This window comes from Chelonia mydas, chromosome 5 (assembly GCF_015237465.2).
Source record: "Chelonia mydas isolate rCheMyd1 chromosome 5, rCheMyd1.pri.v2, whole genome shotgun sequence".
Classification (NCBI taxonomy): domain Eukaryota; kingdom Metazoa; phylum Chordata; order Testudines; family Cheloniidae; genus Chelonia; species Chelonia mydas.
The window spans coordinates 39208787-39227806 of record NC_051245.2 but is presented as its reverse complement, the minus strand read 5'-3'; the positions used below and the strand labels follow the sequence as shown (position 1 = coordinate 39227806).

Below are 19020 nucleotides of genomic sequence, written 5' to 3'. Positions count from 1 at the left end.
CTTCCATTTAAGTGGAGGGCTTATCTCATTGACCCTCTTCTCCTTACCCTAAACAATTCCCTGTCTATCTACAAACAGCCTCAAAAATATCTGCTGGATCCCGCACCCACAACAAAGTCTTTTATCTCATTTTGGGATCCTAAGCACCCAGAATTCACCATGCTATTATCCAATCCTGTTACCAGTTTATAATGTAATATTTCTGAAACAGAACAGATTGCACCATGCATTAATCTCGAGTATGTTCTACTTTCTGTACTGTTAAAACATATTTTGAAAAATAATGATCAGTCTTGAGTCATGCCCCCAAAAGTCTCTATGACCTTCCTAATTCTGTTCAGCTCACTTTAGTATCATTGATATCAAAACAGGATGGCATTTTTGTGCTCTGATACCATCATGAGAAGTATTAAACTCAGAAGTTCTGCTTTGTGACTTTGGTAGATACAATAACAAAACCAATGCTGAAATTGTCATAATAAAGAATCCTCAGCAACAGATGTTAATTTTAATGTTTCAGAAAACAGGAAGATATCCTTTTTTCATATGTCATCAACTTCAATCAAAAACACTTTTGGCTAAATAGATCATAACATAAATGATAGCAAATATTAACTCAGGAAAAGGCAACTTTGGGATATTAAACGTGTACTATACAGGACTCAGAAATTGTAAAGACTGAGAAACTCAAAGAATCAATGTCATCAAAATAAAAAAGTATGTGTCCCTATTTGATATTGGGATGGGACGCCACCTTACAATAAAATGTAATAGATTCAGCAGTACAATGCAACATATCAGCCTCCCGTATTTTCATAAATTCTTCTTGCATCAGAAACAACTGGCAAAATTTATTCCAGATGTAAACCCACAGAAGGCAACAGAGTTACAAAAAGGATGAATCTGGCACAGTATCATTAAGATAATTTAGGAACAACATTTTATGAGACAGAATCCCACTTGCAAATCCAAGTGAACCACATTTGCCTGCCACATTTACCACAATAGCACATACAAATATAACACTTTTTGCATGTGAACAGGTAGGAAAGTGCACAATGCGTGTGTGCATGTTTATGCCTTCTCTTCTTTAAAAATATGACCATTGGGCTTTAAAATTGTCTCCCTCTTCCCCCCAGTTCTGATATTGTTTCTTCATGATCCAAGCCAAATATATTAGCGTAAGTGTGAAAGATGTGTCCATTTGCTTTCAATGTGACCATTTTCTTATTAATGGGTTTTGGATTGCCTGAAATTGACTACTGAGCACTCCTGAACACAATGTTTCATCTAAGTCTTCTCTTCTTGTACAAATACATTTAAACCAAAATGTCACAACTCTCATGTATCAAGTGATGGAGAGTGCACAGAAATATAAAGGGCATGTTCTAGCCTCAGCATTTGTTTAGAACACTGTCAGAAATCATTTGCAAGTGAGCCATGTACCACTAAAAAGAACAGGAGTACTTGTGGCATCTTAGAGACTAACAAATTTATTAGAGCATAAGCTTTTGTGAGCTACAGCTCACTTCATCAGATGCATAGAATGGAACATATAGTAAGATTATATATATACACAGGTAAGTTGGAAGTTACCATACAAACTGTGAGAGGCTAATTAGTCAAGATGAGCTATTATCAGCAGGAGGAAAGAAAACTTTTGTAGTGATAATCAAGATGGCCCATTTAGACAGTTGACAAGAAGGTGTGAGAATACTTAGCTTAAGGAAATAAGATTCAATATGTACCACTGTCATCATTATGCTATGAGTATTTCATTTATAATTAAACTAGCATCAAGAAAGCAAAACACCATTTAAAAAATAATTTCCAAACCATTTCAAGTCTCCCATTAAACATCATTACCTCTCCTTTTTGGTTATTCACCTGACACTCCATGACTCCAATCCCATTTTAATGAAAATAGACTGAATTACATGTTCTAATTCTTTTGGCATCCAGTTTCAATGAATTCCATCTCTTTACATCTTTGTTTCACTTGAACTGTTCTTTATTATTGAACTTTGCAGCTTACCCTGAATTCCAGTGTTTAAATTCCCTTGCCATTTCTTGGTGTTACATATGATATTTTTAACTGCTATATACAATATTGTTTACAGAAATATAATGAAGACACTGCTTCCTTTACCAGCTTTTATATATGGTAGTATAAATAGGTAAGGACTGCATGGATGCATCCTTATTGCTTATTCTATCTAGGTCACTTACATTACCTCACTATAGGCATGATCCAAAAACCCATTGAAATCAATGTGAATCTTTCCATTGATTTCTGTGGCTTTGGATCAGGCCTCATAAAGACAGCTCAGTGTGCAATGTCTCAGTTAAATGCACGTGTACAAATATGTTTATAATAATGGAATGACATTTATAGCTGTGCAGGTGTCCAACAGAATTAAATGGAACAGGAGTAGCTAGATCATTATTACAAAAATATGTTATTTTATAAAGTATTAACAAACCACTTCAAAAAGTGCAGTAATGCTAGATTCCCAATGCCCCCTGTATCACATGCATTGTCATGAGCTTTCAAAAACAAATGCTCTCTACAATTAGATCAGCATAAAATAAAATAGTTTATATATGTAAATTTAATAAAAGACCAGTGACCTGTCACAGGTAAAGTACAGTGAATGAACTGCAGAACTATTGTGATACAAATTCACTATAAGGTTAGGGGTGGGAGCTGAATCAGTTTATTCCATAACTGAATTTGACCCATGGTGTGTGTATCTATCTATCTTATAGATGAGTTTATTTCAGTTTATTTCAAGGCTGAATTTGGACCTGTACTTGTGTGCCCCGTGATTACCCTTCATACATATATCTAGACTGATAGATCTAGATCGATAGATATATGAGGGGTAATCACTGGGCACGCACAGGTCCAAGTCCAAATTCAGCCATGAAATAAACTGGTACAACTCCCAGCTTTCACTCCAGGGATGAATTTGGAGCATTATATTACAGCCTCACAGCCCCTGATGATTTCAGCTACCCAAGTGGACACACTCTGTGCTTATCTTCTACATCTCATATACACATTCTCCTTTGAGGAACCCAGTCTGTATCAAACCAACTGCTTGCAAGCATATTCGACACTGGTGAGGCCTCATCTGGAGTACCTATTCGACACTGGTGAGGCCTCATCTGGAGTACTGTGTCCAGTTTTGGGCCCCACACTACAAGAAGGATGTGGATAAATTGGAAAGAGTCCAGCGAAGGGCAACAAAAATGATTAGGGGTCTAGAGCACATGACTTATGAGGAGAGGCTGAGGGAGCTGGGATTGTTTAGTCTGCAGAAGAGAAGAATGAGGGGGGATTTGATAGCTGCTTTCAACTACCTGAAAGGGGGTTCCAAAGAGGATGGCTCTAGACTGTTCTCAATGGTAGCAGATGACAGAACGAGGAGTAATGGTCTCAAGTTGCAATGGGGGAGGTTTAGATTGGATATTAGGAAAAACTTTTTCACTAAGAGGGTGGTGAAACACTGGAATGCGTTACCTAGGGAGGTGGTAGAATCTCCTTCCTTAGAGGTTTTTAAGGTCAGGCTTGACAAAGCCCTGGCTGGGATGATTTAACTGGGACTTGGTCCTGCTTTGAGCAGGGGGTTGGACTAGATGACCTTCTGGGGTCCCTTCCAACCCTGATATTCTATGATTCTATGATTCTATGATATTCTAGCCCCTCTATCACCACACCAGCTCCTGGCAGCAACTTCCCTGCTCACTGCCAGCTCCCTGTGGCAAATCTCTCCTACCCCCACCACCAACTCCATGCTGAAACCAAACCCCAGATGCTTTGCAGCTCTGTCCCCTTCTTCCTTCCTTTAGGGAGTTGTTCCTCTTTCCTGCCCAGCTAGACCACTGGCATCCTGAGTTTCTGGTTCTGCTGTGAGGAGGAGTAGGACCTTGGTCAGTTTCAGGGACGGAACTTCCCTTCTGCTCCCTGCACAACCAGGAAATGAGGAAAAGAAGGGATGACAACTACACCAACACAATGCCACCTGATGGCTGCGTGAAGCATTGCATGTAGCATTTTCAGCTCAGCAATGAAGAATGAATTTTTGTTCCTCTTTCTCTAGCAGCAGCAGCAGCAATTCCTGTAGGCCACAAACATAGAGTCTTGGATCCCCCTGCACTGACAGGGAGGGGGCAGCAGTAACTTTCCTAGATAAGCATCCACACTACTGGTGAAATCTAACTTTTCTTTCCCCTGCACAATTCTTAACAGCTCAAAGCGAGAACTGCAGCAGACCCATTGAAGAGCTGAAGCTGAGCACATCTTATTTGTTCAGCCATTTATTGGTTGTGTTGACAAACACCCATGTGGTGGAAAATTCTATTGAACCTTTATTGTCCTCTTTGGCTTGGAGACATAGCATCTTAAAGGAGCACTATCAAGCTGCACAACACCACAGCCATCTTCACGAGGCCATGGGTACAAAAACATGCAAAAAACCTCTCCATTACACTGTGTTTGAGCATTAAACCAATGCTCATCTAAGGCTTAAGAAACTTTGAGGTGACAGGCACACTCCACTTGGTATATACAATAAACTTATCAAATATGTTTTTCCCCTGGTCTTAGCCATTTCAAACAACAAAACATACACAAAGTTCTGTTGCATTCTTTGTACTTTTAGATGTCAGTCAAATACACAAATACCAAAGCAATTCTCCTAGGGTCCCACATTATCTCTTATCCTCCCACTAATTCAAAGAACAGCTCCTTTCTGACATTCTGGCTCTGCCCAGATCTAAGGCTTGGTTATCAGAGTTCCATGTCTAGTCTAATGAAAGGTCCTGGTTTTCTTCTCATCTTTTCTGAACGCAATTCTGATGTTTTAATATAGCATGATGTTTCAAAGAAAACTGCTATATATTTTGCACCTACATGTTTCTACCAGGTTTTAAATTTGTTTGTTGGCAGGTATGTAAAAGCACTTGAAGATTTTCTACCTTCTCATTCATCTTTGCTCTGAATTGAATGTTTATAGAATTATTTGTTTGGAATGAAACTCTCATGAAATCAGTTGTGAGAGTGGATTCCCAGGCAGCTTATCACACTCACATAATAGATATGTTCCCGTAATCTATCATTTGACTTAGCATCACTTTCTGTGTTTGGCAAGCGGTTTAACATACAATAAAATTTAACTGCAAAGATAAGCTATTACCTAGAGCATCCATGTCAGCAAGAGCAACAGAAAGACCCTAATACTGGCCTTTATTCATATTTATTTTATAGCTGGATGGAGTTAGGATGGTTCAGTGGTTAAGACACTAACTGTAGCTCACGAAAGCTTTTGCTCAAATAAATTTGTTAGTCTCTAAGGTGCCACAAGTACTCCTTATCTTTTTGCAGATACAGACTAACACGGCTGCTACTCTGAAACCTAGCTTAGGCTAGTGTGAGATGCGGGTTCAAGCTCCTGCTCTGTCACAGATTTTCTTTGTGACCTTAGGAAATCACTTAGCCTCTTTGTGCCTCAGTTTCCCATATGTTAAGTGGGGAGAACAACATTTCCCTATCTTACAGAGATGGTGTGAGAATAATAAACACATTAAAGATTGTGAGGCACTTAGATACTACAATTATGGGGGCCACATAAGTACCTAAAATAATTATTTATTTCTAACAGACTCAAAAAGCGTGCAATATTCCTCCCCAAACAAACAGATGTGATCTCTGTCCCAGGAAGCTTACAACTCAATTTTAAGTAGTGACATATTGAAGGTGTAACAATACAGTATGGGAAGGGCTTGGAGAGGGAGGACCGGGAGATCAACAAGATTACATGATTAGTTAGCAAGGTTAGTGCAGAATATGATAGAAAAAAGAAGGGGTTTGGTTTGGATTTGGGGTTTATTTACTTTTGTGTGTATTGTCTTATCTTGATAAACTCTTTTAGACTTTGCAGTAGTCATGGTCTCAAGGTGAGACTTGAACAAGGAAAAATGATAGTGGCCTTGAACATCAGCTTGGGAAGAGCTATGGCACAGAAGGGAGTGCCAAGAGAGTTCTGTGAGAAGCAAATGTACAGAGCATCCAGGCTGGTGTAATTGACAGAGGAGAAGAGGTGAGGACAATGCAATAAGAGATAAAGTTGGTTAAAGAGGACAGAATTATGCAGTTATGTGTTGAAGATGAGACTTTGGTGTTTGACCTCTATGTGGTTGGTGGTGAAGGGGAACCAGTAGAAATATTTGGGGTGGAGGGCGACTATATAATCAGATCAACAGGCAAAGAATATGATGTTGGAAGCAATTATATGGATGGCAGGCAGGTCAGAGAGGAAGTTATACTAATCAAAATAACAAATAAGGAATGGACAAAAGTTTTAGCTGTCTGAGCAGACATAAAAATTCTCAGGTTAGAGATTCTGTGGAGGGGGCATCATCAGGGTTTTCATACAGGCTGGATGTGGGGAGAGAGAGAAGTTGAAAAATGAGCCCCTCCTCCTTCCATCCAAGTTATAAGTCTGAGAGATAGGTATAGTGGTGTTATCAGTGACTGAACAGGGGGTCCAAGGAGTGTAGAAGGGGGAAGATCAGGAGTTCACTATTAAACTGATCTGAAAATATCCAGAGGAAGGTGTCACAGAGAGAGGCTGAGATCCAGAACTGGATGGAAGGAGACAGATCAGGTGTGGAGAGGTAGTTTTATGAGGAGTCAGCATGAAGATGGTAGTTGAAGCCACATGAGTGGACTAAAATCACCCACAGAGAATTGGAGAGGTCCAAAAACAGAGCCCAGCGGGGCCTCCATGGAGAGAGAGGGAGGGAAGGAAGAGGAACTTCCAAAAATTTATAGACCACTAGAGTATTTCACTGCGGTATTTTACTGTAGCCACTTTTGCAGCATAATTAAACATCTTAAGGCTGATTCTCCTCTAACTTATATCAGTGTAAACCAGGAGTGATTCCATTGAGTATAATGGAATTGGGGACTCCCCCAAAGTTCACTGAAGTCAATGGAGTCATCCCATTTTTGGATTTGGTCCATAGACAGGTGTAAAGTCATTGTAAGATGACAATCAAACCCATCATTACCAAAGATCAGATTGAGCTGGTACTATCAGAAGTTCATGACCAATACTTTTTCTGGAAGTTCTTTCTGCAGCTGTAGAATTTAATTACATTAACAAAAAACAAGCAAACAAAAAAACCGAATATTTTCCAGACCAATTGGTTGCAAAGAAAACTTGCAGAATGGGAACTTATCTATTGCTTATAGAGACAAACAAGGGGTCAAATCCTTCCCAGTTGTAACATGACTAATTTCAATGACTTCATTACAGCAACACACAAAAATATAAAATTGAAAGTACCCGGCAAATATACAATGGAGATTTACATCTTTATGCTTTCATTTTAAAACAGCAAAATGTGTATTGTATAAAAAATACACTGACGGATGGCCCTTGAGCCTTGTTGTACCTAGTAATAGCTCTTCTCCTGTGTGGTTAGATGTACCATGTGAGTTGGTACATCAGTGCAATGGTTCCCCTTCCTGGCCAACCAGGGTGTGGCCCTGGCTCACTCAGCTCAGTGGGGCTATCAGTCTTTTGTGGTACCCAGGAATCTGAAATCCTTTCTGTTCTCTAGTCCATTAGGGGGTTGGGTAAGGGAACCCAGGCCCATCCACTGCACTGGGTTCCAGCTCAGAGTCTTCAAGCAAGACAAGCAGGCCCAGGGTTTGCTGAGTCTGACAGAGCCCTGAGCTCCTTCCTACCTTCCCCCAGGCCTCTGCAGGCTCTTCAGTCTGTGGTCTGTTCATCCCTTCCTGGGGCATTGTCCCTGGGCAACTCTTCAGCAGTTTGCTGACAGGAGTTCCTTTCTCCAGCCTGCTTACTCCTCTGGTAGCCACCCCACCTCTCTGCTTCCCAGCCCTTTTATCCTTCTAGCTGCTGTGAGACTGCCAGTCAGCAGTGGCCGGCAGTGCCTGTATTAACCCTTTGGTTGCTGGGCCAGCATGGGGTGCATGTACCCCACGACACACCAACACTTTCATTCGAACGGATATTCTGTCCACACTGTCATCAAGGCACAATCACAGTGCCCCACAGCTATATTTGACACACATTCTCCTCCAAAGAGTTTGCTCATCAAAACTAAAATGTAGAGCCCTGGCTAAGCTTTGATATTGTTACCTTATATTTAAACTGAATAAGTGCTCTCAAATCCTATGGTATGAAAAGTATATTGCCTCCAGTACAACACTAGGTATTACTCAATTTAAAATAGCCCTATGAAAAGGGCATTTCAAATCCATACTTTGTCTGGAGTCTATGCATGTTAATAGGCAAGCAATGGGCAGTGCATTGGCTGTAGTTATTCCCCCTTACGGGCAGAAACAAATATGGCCAAACGGTTGCTAGTATGAATCTGGCCAAGTTCAACAGCAGGTGAATATCCTTACTAGAGGTGAGCAAATATCACAAATATCACAATACATTTCCCATGAATTTGTGTTTCCATGTTTAAAGGGACTTGTTTTGGCCAACTGGCAATCCTCTTGTATTCATTTTCTATGAACATTTGTGTGAGTGAGTTTCACTAGCACTAAAGTTCCCAGAAAATGAATTTTAAGCTCACTGAAATTACGTAATCAAAAATTAACTTACGTTTTTTTCGTGCTGCTCAGCAATTTGAATGATAGGTATTGAACAGATGTCCAATATATTCAAAGGCGAAAACAAAAGATCGCCAAATATAAAATGTAGTCTTAGTTTTCTCTGTCTTGACAGACAATAAGTGCTAAATTATCAGCTTTGAAACACAATGATGGGTCTGGAATCTAATGCAACTGAAAGTATCAGTCAGCCTTGACACCCATATGATGCTCAAAACAAAAGGATTTCCTAAAAAGTTTCCTAAATATATACTGTATTTTTAAAGCTTAACATATGTCTGGAACAATTTTTATTAGCAAAAAGTATTGCAGAATATTAGTTTTTAGTATTATTTTCACAATCTGATTTCTCCATGAACTCAGGGTCCATATAGCCCCAAAGTTTGGAAAAGTGAAAAATTATAATAAAAATTAAAATAATTATTAAATAAAAATTATAAACTTCAAGATAAAAAACAATATGCAAAATTATTCAAAATACAGTTGTTATGGAATTAGAGGTTTGCAAATCCCTATGGATTAATAGATATTTCCATAATTCATGGATATGCCTAAAGAAACACCCAGAGAACATACTGTGCTCTGATTGTACAGAGACTCAATAGAGCCTATAAAAGTACCCTTTCTAGAATAACACTGATCAAATGAACAATGTCAGGGAGACTGGATTGGCCAGACCTGATTTAACAAACAGAGACAGTAGCTGAAATGAACATTTAACAGCCCTTAACATAAAACAGAAACAAAATCACAACTAAAAGCAGCTGTCAGATAACTTGAGTGTGTATTTATATATCCTGTCTCTGTTTCAGAGAGGGAGAAAACTGACATTTTACAAATTGACCTATGTAAACCAAAATGTCAGAGAGATGTGAAGCAATTGCCTCATGAAATTTGAGGCAGAGAGAAGAAGACATAAAGGCAGAACAGTTAAGTTTGAGGAAGAGAAGGAAAAATGCAGTGTTAGTTCTTAAGAACACAGTTCAGATAATACACAGGCCCAAGCTACAAATACTGATTCAAACCTGGATCCTAATTTTCTGAGTTGCTTGGATCCAAGGTTTTGATTAACTCTATTACAGAGCCAGGGACTAGCTGCAACATTCTGGATATGGATTAACCTCTCAGTTAAATCAGCTTCTGTACCAGATGACTGGAGGATAGCTAATGTGATGCCAATATTTAAAAAAGCTCCAGAGGCAATCCTGGTAATTATAGCTCAGTAAGCTTACCTTCAGTGACAGGCAAATTGGTTGAAATGATAGTAAGGAACAGAATACCAGACACATAGATGAACACAGAGTCAACCCATCTTTTGTAAAGGGAAATCATACCTCACCAATCCATTAGAATGCTTTGGGAGGAGCAAACAAACATGTGGACAAGGGTGATCTGGCTTAGTGCACTTGGACTTTCAGAAAGCCTTTGACAAAGTCCCTCACCAAAGGCTCTTGAGTGAAATAAGCAGCCATGGGATAAGAGGAAAGGTCATCTCATGGATCAGTAACTGGTTAAAAGATAGGAAACAAAGGCCAGGAATAAATGGTCAGTTTTCAGAATGGAGAGAGTTAAATAGCAGTGTCACCCAGGGGTCTGTACTGGGACCAGTGCTGTTCAACATATTCATAAATGATCTGGAAAAGGGGGTGAACAGTGAGGTGGCAAAATTTGCAGACAATAATAAATTACTCAAGATAGTTAAGTCCAAAGCAGACTGTAATGAGTTACAAAGGGATCTCACAAAACTGGGTGATGAGACAACAAAATGACAGATGAAATTCAATGTTAATAAATGCAACGTAATGCACACTGGAAAACATAATTCCAATTATACATACAATATGTTGAGGTCTAAATTAGCTATTACCACTCAAGAAAGAGATCTTGGAGTCTTTGTGGATATTTCTCTGAAAACGGCCGCTCAATATGCATTGGCAGTTTAAAAAAAGCTAAACAGGCTATTTGGAACCATTAGGAAAGGGTTAGATAATAAGACAGAATATATCACAATGCCACTATATAAATCCATGGTATGCCCACACCTCAAACATTATGTGCCGTTCTGGTCTACCCATCTCAAAAAAGATACATTAGAATTGGAAAAGGTGCAGAGAAGGGCAAAAAAAATGATTAGCAGTATGGAATAGCTTCCATATGAGGAGAGATTAAAAAGACTAGGCCTTTTCAGCTTGGAGGAGAGACAACTAAGGAGAGATCTGATAGAGGTCTATAAAATCATGAATAGTGTGGAGAAAGTGAAAAAGGAAATGTTATTTACCCCTTCACATAACACAACCAGGGGACACCCAATGAAATGGATAGGCAGCAGGTTTAAAAGGAAGTAGTACTTCACACTACACACAGTCAACCTGTGGAACTCATTGCCAGGGGATGTTGTGAAGACCAAAACTATAACTGGGTTCAAAAAGAATTAGATAAATTCATGGAGGACAGGTCCATCAATGGCTATTAGCCAAGATGATCAAGGATGCAACCCAATGCTCTGGGTGTCCTTAGCCTCTGACTGATAGAAGCTGGGAATGGATAACAGGGGATTGATCAATTAATAATTACCCTGTTCTGTTCATTCCCTCTAAAACATCTGGCATTGGCCACTGTTGGAAGACAGGATACTGGGCTAGATGGACCATTTGTCTGACTCACTATGGCCATTCTTATGTTCTTAGAGAGATAAATATTCCCAACATTTGTGTTCTTTGATTGGTTTTGATGTGGGTCTGTCTCAAGTTCCGGTTTCACCAATATTCCAGCTCTTTTCTGTCTTCAGTAAATTTTCTTTCATTTTTTTAAATTCCTATTACTAATTACTAAAGTGATTTACATCCCCTGCCACTTCTGTTTCCTTCATACATTCCTGCTGAGTATACTTATGATCTGGAAATGTGCATGGCAGTCAAAAGAGCAAACAAAACGTTAGGCTATGTATAAATAATTGGATAAAGAATAATGGTGGTAATATTACATAAATCAATGGTAACGCCCCACTAGAATACTGTGCTCAGATCTGGTCAACCAATCTCATGAAAGATATAGCAGAAATAGAAGGAGTCCAGAGATATCTGACAGGTAAGATTTTCAAAAGGGATTAAGTTACTTGGGAGCCTACATTCTAATTACAATTAGGCACTTGGGTATCTTAAATGCCTAAATCCTTTTGAAATATGACTTAGGCTCCTAAATCACACCTGTGCTTTTAAAAATGTTACCAGACGAAAATAGTTACAGGCATGGAGAGACTTTTGCATGATAAGAAATTAGGACTAGGTATTTGTTATCTAAAATAATGAATGGTAGGGAGAAGGGAAGGTGGAAATTCCTATTTACCTTCTTCTCACAAGGCAAGAACCATTGGAAATTCAATAAATGTAATAACTATAAGTGGGAATTAATCCATTGACTTCAGTGGGTCCAATATTTCACCCATGAATCTACGTGGCATAAACCAAGCATATAAATATTTACTTTACTGTCTTTGTAAAAGTCAGTCAAAATTTCATGCTCACGTAACTGAAAAGCTTGGTTTCCTAGAAGTAGCAGTGAATTGCAGGCTGACGTCTGAAAGGCTGCAGAATTTATGAATTTTTACTACTGATTTTTCTTACCCTTCTAAAGAAAAATTAGATGTGAAAAGACACAAATTTCCAAAGACAACAGCAATGATATGTGTTTAAAAAAAAACACTAAAAAGCCTCTGGAAGATTTAAGTCTGGCTGCTGAAACCTATTTCTCATAAAAGTTATTAGAAAAGGCTTAAATCAAGTGTTGTAATCTTTAGTGAGCATTAACATTCATGCGTCAGTTTCTCAATGCATTGTTCTAATGATAGGTCATAAATTCCATAAGAATCAATAAAGTAGAAGTGTCAACGTGACAGTTATTGGCATCAAAAAGTAAAAAGGTCTTGCAAGCCAATAGTAGATTGAAAGATAAGCTTCTGGTATCCTGCACTTCTGTGTGTGTGTGTGTGTGTGTGTGTAACAAACTTGAAGTAACATATCATATATCTGAGTCTGACTTACTCCAAGGCTGATTTTTTGTTGACAACTTTATTGGCAACTAACCCCTAATCATTAATTCAGTCATTATTCCAGTGAAGGAGACTATCAGCAGTATGTGTAATTTAGCAGAAGCCCATTATATATTATCACTTCACAGCTTTATGAATGAGTGTGATGAAATCATATCAAGGCTCATGATGATGGATAGAAATCAAGGTGATGTACCCATTTCAATATAAAGAGGGATTTTATCCTCTCAAATTGTGAGTTGATAAAGACTAATAAGAATGTTCATTCTTTTGTCAGTGAAACTGAAGATTTATATTGCTACTCCTAAAAAAGCACACCACACCAGAATATGAATTGGCCACAGACACTTATTAGCTTACATTTATTGTATGGCCTGAGCTTGAATGTTATGGAGAGTTCTTTGTTTTGCTAGGGAGGAAGTTATTAACATTCATTAACAAGAGGTTAGTAATGAAACTTCTTAGCAAGAGAAGCTGAAAAACTGGAGTTTACACAAGAGGGTAAATAGTCCTTAAATAATAGTGCTAGAAATAGTTGATAACTGCCAAACAGTTTTGCTGTTTTCACCTCTTACTTTACTACAAAAAATCCCTACAAATTTTGGCAAGATTTTTCATTGTCTTCCATTGGTTAAGGTTAACAGGAAAGCAGTGTTTTTCCCTCAAACAGTGTAATATATATTAAAATTAATATACAATTTTATGCAACAAAAGTGGGGTATGTGTACACATCTATCTATGTATATTATATGTGAATTTATAAGTGCATTTCACAGTGAAATCACATTTTACAAAGTCTGCATTTTGCAATGTTAAAGCACAATATCTCTGAAGGTTAATTCAGTCTCAGTTACTTGAATATTTAACATTTGAGAGGCACTATGATTTTTGATGGGCACTGCTCTAGTGAAAAGTCACATCTGTTCTCTGTTCATTGAGTTGTCATTGTATGAATAAATCATAGAACCATAGAAGAATCTTAGAAGATTAGGGTTGGAAGTGACCTCAGGAGGCCATTTAGTTCAAACCCCTGGTCAAAGCAGGACCAACCCCAACTAAATCATCCCAGCCAGGGCTTTGTCAAACTGGGCCTTAGAAACCTCTAAGGATGGAGATTTCACCACCTACTGGGTAACCCATTCCAGTGCTTCACCACCCTCCTAGTGACATTGTTTTTCTAATATCCAACATAGACCTCCCCCAATGCAACTTAAAACCATTGCTCCTTGTTCTGTCATCTGCTACCACTGAGAACAGCCTAGCTCCATCCTCTTTGGACCCTCCTTCAGGTAGTTGAAGGCTGCTATCAAATCCCCCCTCACTCTTCTCTTCTGCATAAATAACCCCAGTTCCCTCAGCCTCTCCTGTGCCCCAGCCCCCTGATCATTTTCGTTGCCCTCTGCTGGACTCTCTCCAATTTGTCCACATCCTTTCTGTAGTGGGGGGGGCGGGTCCCAAAACTGGACACAGTACTCCAGATGTGGCCTCGCCAGTGCCAAATAGCGGGGAATAATCACTTCCCTCGATCTGCTGGCAATGCTCCTACTAATGCAGCCCAATATGCCATTAGCCTTCTTGGCAACAAGGGCACACTGTTGACTCATATCCAGCTTCTCATCCATTGTAATCCCCAGTTCCTTTTCTGCAGAACTGCCATTTAGCCAGTCGGTCCTCAGCCTGTAGCACTGCATGGGATTCTTCCTTCCTAAGTGCAGTAGTCTGAACTTGTCCTTGTTGAACCTCATCAGATTTCTTTTGGCCCAATCCTCCAATTTGTCTAGGGTCACTCTGGACCCTATCCCTACCTTCCAGCATATCTATCTCTCCCCACAGCTTAGTGTCATCCACAAACTTGCTGAGAGTGCAAGCCATCCCATCATCCAGATCCTTAATGAAGATGTTGAACAACACCGGCCCCAGGATCAACCCCTGGGGCACTCCGCTTGATACTGGCTGCCAACTAGACATCGAGCCATTGATCACTACCCATTGAGCCCAACAATCTAGCCAGCTTTCTATCTACCTTATAGTCCATTCATCCAGTCAATACCTCTTTAACTTGCTGGCAAGAATACTGTGGGAGACCATATTAAAAGATTTGCTAAAGTAAAGGTATATCACTTCCACCACTTTCCCCATATCCACAGAGCCAGTTATCTCATCATAGAAGGCAATCAGGTTGGTCAGGCATGACTTCCCCTTTGTGAATCCATGTTGACTGTTCCTGATCACTTTCCTCTCCTCTAAGTGCTTCAAAATGGATTCCTTGAGGACCAGGTACATGATTTTTCTGGGGACTGAAGTGAGGCTGACTGGTCTGTAGTTCCCGGATTCTCCTCCTTCCGTTTTTTAAAGATGGGCACTATATTTGCCTTTTTCCAATTGTTTGGGACCTCCCCGATCACCACAAGTTTTCGAAGATATTGGCCAATGGCTCTGCAATCACATCAGCTAACTCCCTTAGCACCCTTGAATGCATCCGGACACATGGACTTGTGCATGTCCAGCTTTTCTAAATAATCCTTAACTTGTTCTTTCACCACTTAGGGCTGCTCACCTCCTCCCCATACTGTGCTGCCCAGTGCAGCAGTCTGGGAGCTGACCTTGTCTGTGAAGACCGAGGCAAAAAAAGCATTGAATACTTCAGCTTTTTGCACATCATCTGTCACTAGGTTGCTTCCTCCATTCAGTAAGGGTCCCACAGTTTCCCCGATCATCTTCTTGTTGCTAACATACCTGTAGAAACCCTTCTTGTTACCCTTCACATCCCTTGCTAGTTGCAACTCCAATTGTGCTTTGGCCTTCCTGATTACACCCCTGCATGCTCGAGCAATATTTTTATGCTACTCCCTAGTCATCTGTCCAAGTTTCCACTTCTTCTAAACTTCCTTTTTGTGTTTAAATTCATCAAAGATTTCTCTGTTAAGCCAAGCTGGTCGCCTGCCATATTTGCTATTCTTTCTGCACATCAGGATGGTTTGTTCCTGTGCCCTCAATAAGGCTCCTCTAAAATACAGCCAGCTCTCCTGGATTCCTCTCCACCTCATGTTAGCCTCCCAGGGGATCCTGCCAATCAGCTCTCTGTGGGAGTCAAAGTCTGCTTTTCTGAAGTCCAATACACATGACCCAATACACAGGCTGAATTATACCTTGTTGCATGAGCAGCCCGAATGAAGCTGATCGGGTTTCTCTTAAAATAAAATGTGGCTCAGTCAGAGGATCAGAATCTGGTCTTGTGCCTTTGACATAAGTTTTTAGTCTTCATTCCAATGATTTTCTTAAAATTATGGCTTTCCAAAAGATCATGAGAGAATTAGGTGCCCAAATCCCTCTGAATTTCAATGGCACCTCACTCACTTTGGCTCTTTTGAAAATAGCCTAAAAAAAAGCTATATACCTATCCACTTGGATATACATTTTACCTAATAAAATGTACATGTAATTATCCAGTCATACACAGAACTACATAAAAATCTTATTAATTTAATCTAAATTAATACTTCTAGGGATTTTTTCCTGATATTATAATATGTACATAGTAATAACTAACATTTTAACAAGGCAGAAAGAATTAAATATTATTAATATAATACTAACATCCTAAAATATTAATATTTCTGTGAGTCATACTAAGGAATCTGCTTTAAGAAATATTAACAGAAATATAACAATAACAAATACACACCACAGGCCTGATTTCCCAAGTTAATGATCACCTGCAACTTCCAGTGAGTTGAGTTGAAACTTCCAACCTCTTTGTGGGCACTCAGCATTTCCAAAAATCCAGCCCTAGGCACATAAGCAAACAAACAGCTGATATTAAAAAAAATCTTTTAATTAATATCTTATTATAGGTCCCTTATTATAACAATACTTCAAGGGCTGGTCTTCTTAGATATTTTAGCTGAAGTTTTGTCCCTCCCCACCCCCAATTATAGCTCTTTGTTATGAGTAACCTGCAATTTCATGGGATATTGCATTACATATGTTTTTATTGGACAGGCTTGCTTAACAATAAATGCTCAGCTCTCTTTTTTTCTTTGTGTAATAGCCCCAACATTCTCATAAACAGCCGCAAACAATCATTAATTTTTGCTTTTGTCTGGCAATTTGTTTGACTGTGTCTCCTAATCTCTACCTTTTGGGCCTTATCAAAATTCTAACACCAAAGTATGCATAGACATGACCTTGTTTGTATAAGACTTAGTTCTAAGATACCAGGGAAAAGATTTTTCCATAAAGATGATTGGATCATCTCATTCTTTTCTTGCTGGGATGCTGAACATTAGTTGACTAACTTTTCTGTTTTTTTCTTTTAGAAGCCATAAAAGATTTAGATATTTTATATTTTGTTACTATGAGGATTTGCTTCTCATTGGTTTGTATTTGTAGTTCCATTAGCTTCAAATTTGCTTTTGAATAGCATTAGCTTTAGATCCCAGATTAGTTAGTTTCACAGATATGCTTTCTAGTTTGTTTTCAGAACCTAAAACAGAAGATTGTGGTTTATCTAGCTTAACACATCTTGCTTCCAACAGAGATAAATACAACTAATTTTTTCAAAACCTTGGCCTCCTGTTGAGCTCTCTTCCCTTGTGGTTCAACAAAATGGCACCACCTGGTTTTCCTTTAGAGTGCTGACCAGTGAAGCAATACAATTTGGTTTATCGTTTTTGTGCGGTCTTGGCATTATTTTTTATTTTAGATTAAGGTCCTAGCTATTACAGGCCTGTGATTTTGCTTTCAAAAGCCCATTTCAGCCAATAGAACAATAGAATCAGTTGTACTATGTCTAGGATTTACCATGGTGCCCCATGTCCCGAATCTTTTATGAGGGGCATCAGCTCAACCTTCTACTCCCATATAACCCTGAGTCATAGAAAAGATTGGTGTTGGCACGTGGGTTTTGGTTGTATAAGAGGACTTCAAAGAATGTCCCAATACCAGAAAGTTGCTTCTTTCAAATAATTCTAATAATGATGTAGTTCTCATATCAATGACATAAAAAAGGTGTTTTCCCCTCACTGTACCTGTCCCCGTAAAGGTAGATGCAAACAAATGTGTATGGATTTCTCACTCCTTAAATAATGGGATATCACTTTCCTCCTTGACCTCCTAAAACCCTTTCATTTAGACAACTATCAACATGGATTCCTCATTAGGGAACATCCTTCATGTCCAATGGAAACAGACATTTCCATTAAAAAAAAATTTAAAATGGTAAGGAGGAAAACTCCACATGGCTGATGAAAAAATACAGCCTGATAACAAGCAATTACTACAAGCCTATGTCTCTGCTTGAAGAACACAAAGAGAACCCATTTCTCTTCTGTATCAGAGAAGTCATGCCCCATAGAACCCAGAACCATAGATGCTGGAACTACGGGTGCTGGTGGTGCTGTTGCACCCCCTAGTTTGAAATGGTTTCCTATACAGAGTTTACAGTTTGGTTCAATGTCTCTCAGCATCCCCACTATACAAATTGTTTCAGCACCCCTGCACTTATTGCAGGAAGGAATTATAGTCTTTTTTCACAGAGATCACTCATACAGGATAGTCTGATGGGCCACCATGAACCAAGAGCTGAGATCAGGACCCAGCCACACAACCTCCTCCTTCCAAGAATTGGACCATTCACATGTGTAAAAGTCATGGAAGCACTGATGTAAGTTTAAGGCCACCACCTGTTACTTTGATACCTGTCCTTTGCTAGTGAGAAAGAGAAGTGAACACCTCATTAACAAAGATTGCCTTCTTCTTCTAACATCTCCTCTACTAAGTGTAAATTTCCACCCATCCTAAAGCATACAATAATCCCATAGGTAATGAAAAAACTACTGCTGAGTACTAGAGACCTTGGAAACTACTGCCCCAAGTCTCATCTTCCTTCTCCGAGTAAATCATTCAAGAAGCTAGGAAAAAAGAGTCTCCTTTGCCACTGTGACAAAGTTTCTCTACTACCTTGGTGGGTCTTGCGCTTATTGGCGGATTTGCTCACCTTGGAGCTTCACAGCAGCCCTCAGCTTGGCCGTTTTTCTGAACCCACAGTCCAGGTTGACTCCTCCTGTGTCTGACCAGGAGTTGGGAGGATTTGGGGGGAATCCGGGCCTGTCCTTTACTCCGGGTTCCAGCCCAGGGCCCTGTGGAATGCAGCTGTCTAGAGTGCCTCCTGGAACAGCTGTGCGACAGCTACAACTCCCTGGGCTACTTCCCCATGGCCTCCTCCCAACACCTTCTTTATCCTCACCATAGGACCTTCCTCCTGGTGTCTGATAACGCTTTTACACCTCAGTCCTCCAACTGTCCGCATTCT

The 19020-nt window shown here is 39.5% G+C and overlaps 1 long non-coding RNA gene across 1 annotated transcript; it reads left to right on the top strand.

The window, feature by feature from the left end:
• Positions 1–1604: 1604 nt before the first annotated feature.
• On the top strand, positions 1605–18310 carry LOC122466042. Its single transcript, XR_006291250.1, has 3 exons — positions 1605–1744; positions 7037–7043; positions 18301–18310. It is a non-coding gene; the product is annotated as an uncharacterized LOC122466042 (long non-coding RNA).
• The last annotated feature ends 710 nt before the right edge of the window (positions 18311–19020 follow it).